The sequence below is a fragment of the Fukomys damarensis genome, unplaced genomic scaffold (genome assembly GCF_012274545.1).
Source record: "Fukomys damarensis isolate Sample0158 unplaced genomic scaffold, DMR_v1.0_HiC HiC_scaffold_16, whole genome shotgun sequence".
NCBI classification, from domain to species: domain Eukaryota; kingdom Metazoa; phylum Chordata; class Mammalia; order Rodentia; family Bathyergidae; genus Fukomys; species Fukomys damarensis.
This window is the reverse complement of record NW_022900928.1, coordinates 19,821,058-19,827,096: the sequence shown is the minus strand read 5'-3', so window position 1 is coordinate 19,827,096 and position 6,039 is coordinate 19,821,058. Positions and strand designations below refer to the sequence as shown.

Sequence of the window (6,039 nt, the reverse complement as noted above, 5' to 3'; positions counted from 1 at the left end):
TATATCTATAATATATAAATATTATTTTTGTTTTTTGTTGGAACCAGGGCTTGAACTCAGGACCTTGTGCTTACAAGGCAGGCACATGCCATTGAGCTAAATCCTTGGCCAAGAACAGTTTTAATAGAATAGCTTTATTTTTCAATTAGTTTTCCACAGAACAACTCATCCTCATTATATTGTATGAGATATTTGTGTGGATTTGTATCTTTTATTGGAATGTAAGCTTCAAGAGGCCAGAGGACTTACTCTGCTTCATTTGCTGTTGTTGTTTTAAAGCTCAGAGCAAAGCTTGACATGAATCATTGCCCAAAAGATTTTGTTGAATTACAAAAAACAAACAAGGGCTAGGGATTTAGCTCAGCGGTTCAGTGGCCTGCCTTGCAAGGGCAAGGACCCAAGTTCAATCCCCGGTACCAAAACAAAACAAAACAAATAAACAAGCAAAAACCCTGGAAAAAATTGTTACAAGGTCAAAAAGTAAAAATTAAGAATCCCTATACATATCTCCATCTAATTCTACTCCCCTAAGATTACCATTATAACATGTTTACATGAAATATTAATCCTAGAAAAATCTGTCTTGTTTATTTCTATATATTCCATATAGAGCCCAGTGCCTGACATGGCTAAAACTGCACTTCACAAAAATATTTGAAATATTTATTGGATGAGTTATGAGTAGCTTTTGGATTTGGGTGTGGAAGCTAGAAAAAAAGAAGAAGAAGAAGAAGAACCAAGAGTCTATTCTTCCAAGCAAGTTAAGGTCAGTTCCTCCCATTAGGCATTTATTTATACATTTTGAGTACCTAGGGGCTGCCTGGAATAGTCTACTATTTATTGAGCACTTACACAATGCTTCAACTATAACTGTGGAAAGGAGTTTGACTTCCCAGACAGCTACACTACTTCTGACTTCCTCGAATAGAACTCCTTGCCCTATTAAACTGGCCCAATGCCTTCCTCCCAAAGCACTCTGGCCCCAGAGTAGAATTCCATCCCCAGGTTCCCGCTGGGGCTCTTGGCCACTCGCTAGGTCACAGGAGGAGCCCCTCCCACAGGCCAATGCACACAGACGCACAATCATGCTCATCCGGCCTGTCTGGGTGCCACACGACCCAGTTAGGACCTCTGAGATCACCATGTGTCAACACTCCTTTGTGAAGGGCTCTGGGGAATTTGTCCAAGTGCCAGCTTCTCTGTGGAAATGGCAGGCAGACCACAAGTGAGCAGCGCAGTCACACTGAAAATGCAGTAATGGAGCCCTAAACTGGAATGTGGCAATTTACAGCTGTCACACCAAACTCACTAAGCAAAATCACATTTTGTGCCAGACTTCCAAAAACATCATCATATAAAAACTATTTTTACTGCCTTGAAGCATGGTTAAAAGACATTTACGGTAAGTCAGAAAGTCTACTGTGAAATCTGTGTTGAGAAGCATAAATATAGAAAGCAAAGTGGTTGTTTTCTATTTTTCTGCAGAAAATATTTAGTTAACAGTATGTTGATGCACTAAACATAGACGAGTGGCTTAGGAAGAATTCCTTAATAGTTAATAACTTCAGTAAATCAATACTTCTTATAATCGATAAGCTTATGTTTCTTTTCTTTTCTTGTGTGTGTGTGGTACTAGGGATTGAACCCAGAGCCTTTGCACTGAATTACACCCCCAGCACCCTCTCCATCTTTATAAACATTTTATTTTGAGACAGAATCTTGCTAAATAGCCCAGGCTGTGCTTGAACTTATAATCCTCTTGCCTCCGTTTCTTACAGTGTACTAGCAAAACTATGTTTCTAGCCAGGCATGGTGGTGCACGCCTATAATCCTCGAATTTGAGAGCCTGAGGCAGGAGGTTCATCTTGAGTTTGAGGCCAGTATGGGCTACACAGTAAGTCAAGGCCAGCCTGAACTGCACAGCAAGACCCCGTCTCAAAACGAAACTAAAGGGTCAGGGATTTGGCTCAGCTGTTCTGCATCCTGCCTCCAAAGCACAAGGGCCTGAGTTCAATCCCCAGTACCAAAAAAAGTAAATAAAAATAAAAACAAAACCTATATTGCTACACAAAGCATTTCTCTAAAGATTTAAGAGAACTAGTAAAGGCCTAAGGATGTAGCTCAGCGACACTGTGCCTGCCTGGCAAGCACAAGGTCCTGAGTTCAATTCCCAGTACCACAAAGGAAAAAAAAAAAAACAAAAACAAAACAAAACAGTGAAAATCCTTTCCTATTAACTAAAGAACATGGACCAGGATATAGTTCAGTGTTAGAATGCTTATTTAGCATATGCAAGATATTGAGTTTTATCCCCAAATGGGAGTACAGGGAGCCTCACAAATGTATTTCTAAGACTCAGATGAGGGGAACAAGACTCCTACCACTAACCCTGAGAGTGAGCACCTCCCTAAATTTTGTGCTTGAATAAAATAAGATCTCACTTGCCTCACTCTAACCCTGGCTCTGCTTGAAAGGCCAACTGCTATTCTAAGAGCTACTATGTTCATTTTAGAAAATGCAGTTTTAAGAATTGGCACATGTATGAAAGCACATACTATTTATTAATTACAAAGGAGAAAAATGTTTTTCTTGTGATACTGGGGATTGAACCCATGCTAGGCAAGTGCTCTACTACTGAGCTACATCCCCAGCCCTTCTTTGTTTAAGATTTATGCTCCTTAATTAAGCTGCCCAAACTTGGGACCCTCCTGCTTCAGCCTTCTGATTTGGTAGAATTACAGGAGTGTGCCACCACACCCAGGAGAAGGTATCTTTGTAATGGAGAAAACTAGTAGATACCATGTTAACCAAGTGACCAAATGCTGGGACAAAATACCTGACAACTTAAAGGGAAAGTTTATTTCGACTCACAATTTCAGAAGATCCAGTCCACAGTTGGCTGACTCCAAGGTGGAAATGGCATGGTGGAAACTATACCCCTTCTTGGTAACTTCACAAAATAATTAAAAGCATTACAGCACAGCAATATATACATACCCATGTTTATAACGTTACAGTTTGTAACAGCTAAATCTTGGAAACAGCTCAAATTCTCATCACCCACTGAATAGATAAAGAAGGTGTGGATTTTTTAATCCAATGGAGTACTACTCTGCCATAAAGAAGGATGAGCTTCAGACACTCATAGCGAAGTGGGTAGATCTTGAGACCACACTCTTAACTGAAATAAATTGAACACACATGTTTATTTTTTTACCATTAAGTTTATTGGTACATTTAAAGCAAACAATACAGTTACATTTATCATTGGGATCTTGTACCTTTACATGAGAATACCCATGTTTAAATACTGCATTGTTTCTCTGGTGTGAGAAACCAAAAGTAGAAATAAGGACTAAAATGTAAATAGATATTGGGAAATGGGAAGAAAATGTTCAGATGGGAAGAGGAACAAGGGGGGAGGGAGGGAGAAGAAAAAAGTGCAAATCGAAGGAAGAAATAGAAACAAAGCTTTCATACACAGGGAGGGGAGGGGGGTCCAAGGGGGAAAAAGGATAAAATAAAATTTATTTTTAAGAAGACCAAAAAAGGGCCAGGGATTTAGCTCAGTGGTTCCAGTGCCTGCCTTGCAAGTACGAGGACCCGAGTTGGATCCCAAGTATCAAAATAAATAAATAAACCAAAATGGGTGTGGTGGTGCACACCTGTAATCTCAGCACCCAGGAGGCTGAGGTAGGAGGATGGCTTTCAGATTGAGGTTAGCCAGGTTAACCTGGACTATGTAGTGAGTTCCAGGTTCAAGGCCAGCCTGAACAGCGGAACAAAACCTTGTCTCAAAAACAAAAACCTAGGGGGCCAGGATTTAGCTCAGTGGTTCCGCTGCCTGCCTCATGAGGGCAAGAACCTGAGTTCAATCCCCGGTACCAAAAAACAAAAACAAAAAAAAAAACCTAAAAGCAGGAGCTGAGGGTACAGCTCATAGATACAGCATGTGCCCAGTGTGGATGATGCCCTGTATTAGATCATACACACCTTCAAGGACCCACATTCAAGGACTAGTTAGGAAAAAGAGATACATGTACATTCCAATGTATTTATATGGTAAGAAAATAACAAAATATGTATGTTCTTATATATAGGTGTGTGTCTAGGTGTTAGTGCATATGTTATATGCTGAGGTTTTAAAATAATACAGCTCTGGGCCAGGGATTTAGCTCAGTGGCTCTGCCGCCTGCCCTGCAAGCACAAGGACCAGAGTTTGATCCCCGGTACCAAAAATTTAAAATAAAATAATACAGCTCCCCTCCCTGCTTTCTTTTTGTATTTAATTGGGGGTGGAGGGAATTGAGCTTGGCATGAAATGAGCTAGGCCTTCGCTATTGGCTCTCTATTTTTCTTAGCTACTCTCTCTAGCAGGGGGTTAATTCTTTATTTGCAAGAAACCTCACTGAAGCCTTTAATTTCTGCCGCCTGTCCCAACTTCCCCTAGGAAAGGACTATCAGGATCACATTGCTGGTCCTTTCCCTTTGTACAGTGGCTCACACAGGGCTTTGCTGGGGCAACTTCACTCTGCTCTAATTTTTTTTTTTTTTTTTTTTTTTTGGTACCGGGGATCGAACTCAGGTCCTTGCACTTGCAAAGCAGGCGGTGGCGCCACTGAGCTAAATCCCCGGCCCTTCTTGGCCTTCTTGACTCGCTCCTCCTTTGGCCTCGGTGATTCCACCTCAGGTTCTCTTACTTCTCCAGCTGCTCTTTCTCAGCACCCTTCACTGCTTTCCCTGCTTGCCTCGTGAGGTGATCTCTGTGACTGTTCTGTTTTTGACCAACCTCCTATTCCCACAGTTTTGGCTTTAGGCCCTCATTTTTGTTTTCCTGGGGAATAAGCAAATGCATTCTGTATGCTCATCTGGCCTTGAACTACTTTTCTAGCCCCAGCCACACCTCTCTTCTAGTTTTCCAGCCATTCCTACGGGTTAATCCTTTTTTCCTCTCTCCAGTCCTTCTCTTGGTAAGTTCTTCCTACCTCAGCCTTGCCTCATTCTCACTTTCTTCCCTAAATCCTACCCTGCCCCAACATGTATGCCCCTTCCTTCAGCCTTGGAGTCCTTCTTTCCCAGGACTGCCCTGCCTTTTTACACCTCCATGACTTGCTGTTGATGGTGTCTTTCTCCCAGGAATGCTGTTCTCCCCTCTTTGTCCTGTGTGTCCTAATAATCTGTTCAAAATCAACTCAGATGCTGCCAGGGGCGGTGGCCCACATCTGTAGTCCCAGTACTTGGGAGGCTGAGGCAGGAGGGTCACAAGTTCAAGACCAGCCAGACTGCACAGAGAGACCCTGTCTCAAAAAAAAAAAAAAAAAAAAGGCAAAAATTTTAAAAATCAACTCATGTGACTATCTCTTCATTAAACTGTGGGCCGGGGATTGGGCTCAGTGGTTCCACCACTTGCCTCACAATCACAAGGGCCCGAGTTCTATCTCCGGTACAAAAAAAAACCAAAACTTGTGGAGGTCTTGACATACCCTGTCAACACCGCGTGTTCATTTTTGTGGTACGTGACTCCACTAAAACAAGCATTACTTACTGTCTGACTTGGATTGATGCTAGGTTTCTATTTTTTCTTTCTCTCCTGGAAGAGTGTGATTTTTCTTCAAAGTCTGCAGAGCAGAGTACTGCAACAGTTCAGGTATTCAACAACAGACAAACTGAATTATAAAAGAAACCGGAAAATCCGCAGAGATCTTTGACCACATTAGTGTAGTTTAAGAAAGGCCTCAAAAAGAAAAAAAAATAGAGCCAGGGATTTAGCTCAGTGGTCCCACCGCCTGCCTGGCAAGCGCAAGGTCCTGAGTTCAATCCCTGATATCAAATAAAACAAAACAAAAGAAGAAATAGAAAGGCCTCAGTACTTTGGAGGGCTGCTTGCTGGTGTAAGTTCTTTGCTATTAAAAAAAAAAAAAAAAAAAAGGAATTGGGTCTGGTGGCACATTCCTATAATTCCAGTGCTAGGAGGCTAAGTAAGTCAGGAGAACTGCTACAAGTTCAAGGCCAGCCTGAACTGCATAGTGAGAGCCTGTC

At 41.8% G+C, this 6,039-nt stretch overlaps 1 long non-coding RNA gene across 1 annotated transcript in view; it reads left to right on the top strand.

The window, feature by feature from the left end:
• LOC117286313 overlaps nt 1-6,039 on the top strand; it is a 23,780-nt gene that overhangs the window by 12,394 nt on the left and 5,347 nt on the right. Inside the window, exon 2 of the long non-coding RNA XR_004517429.1 lies at nt 611-766. This is a non-coding gene — a long non-coding RNA (uncharacterized LOC117286313). The remainder of the gene's footprint in view (nt 1-610; nt 767-6,039) is intronic.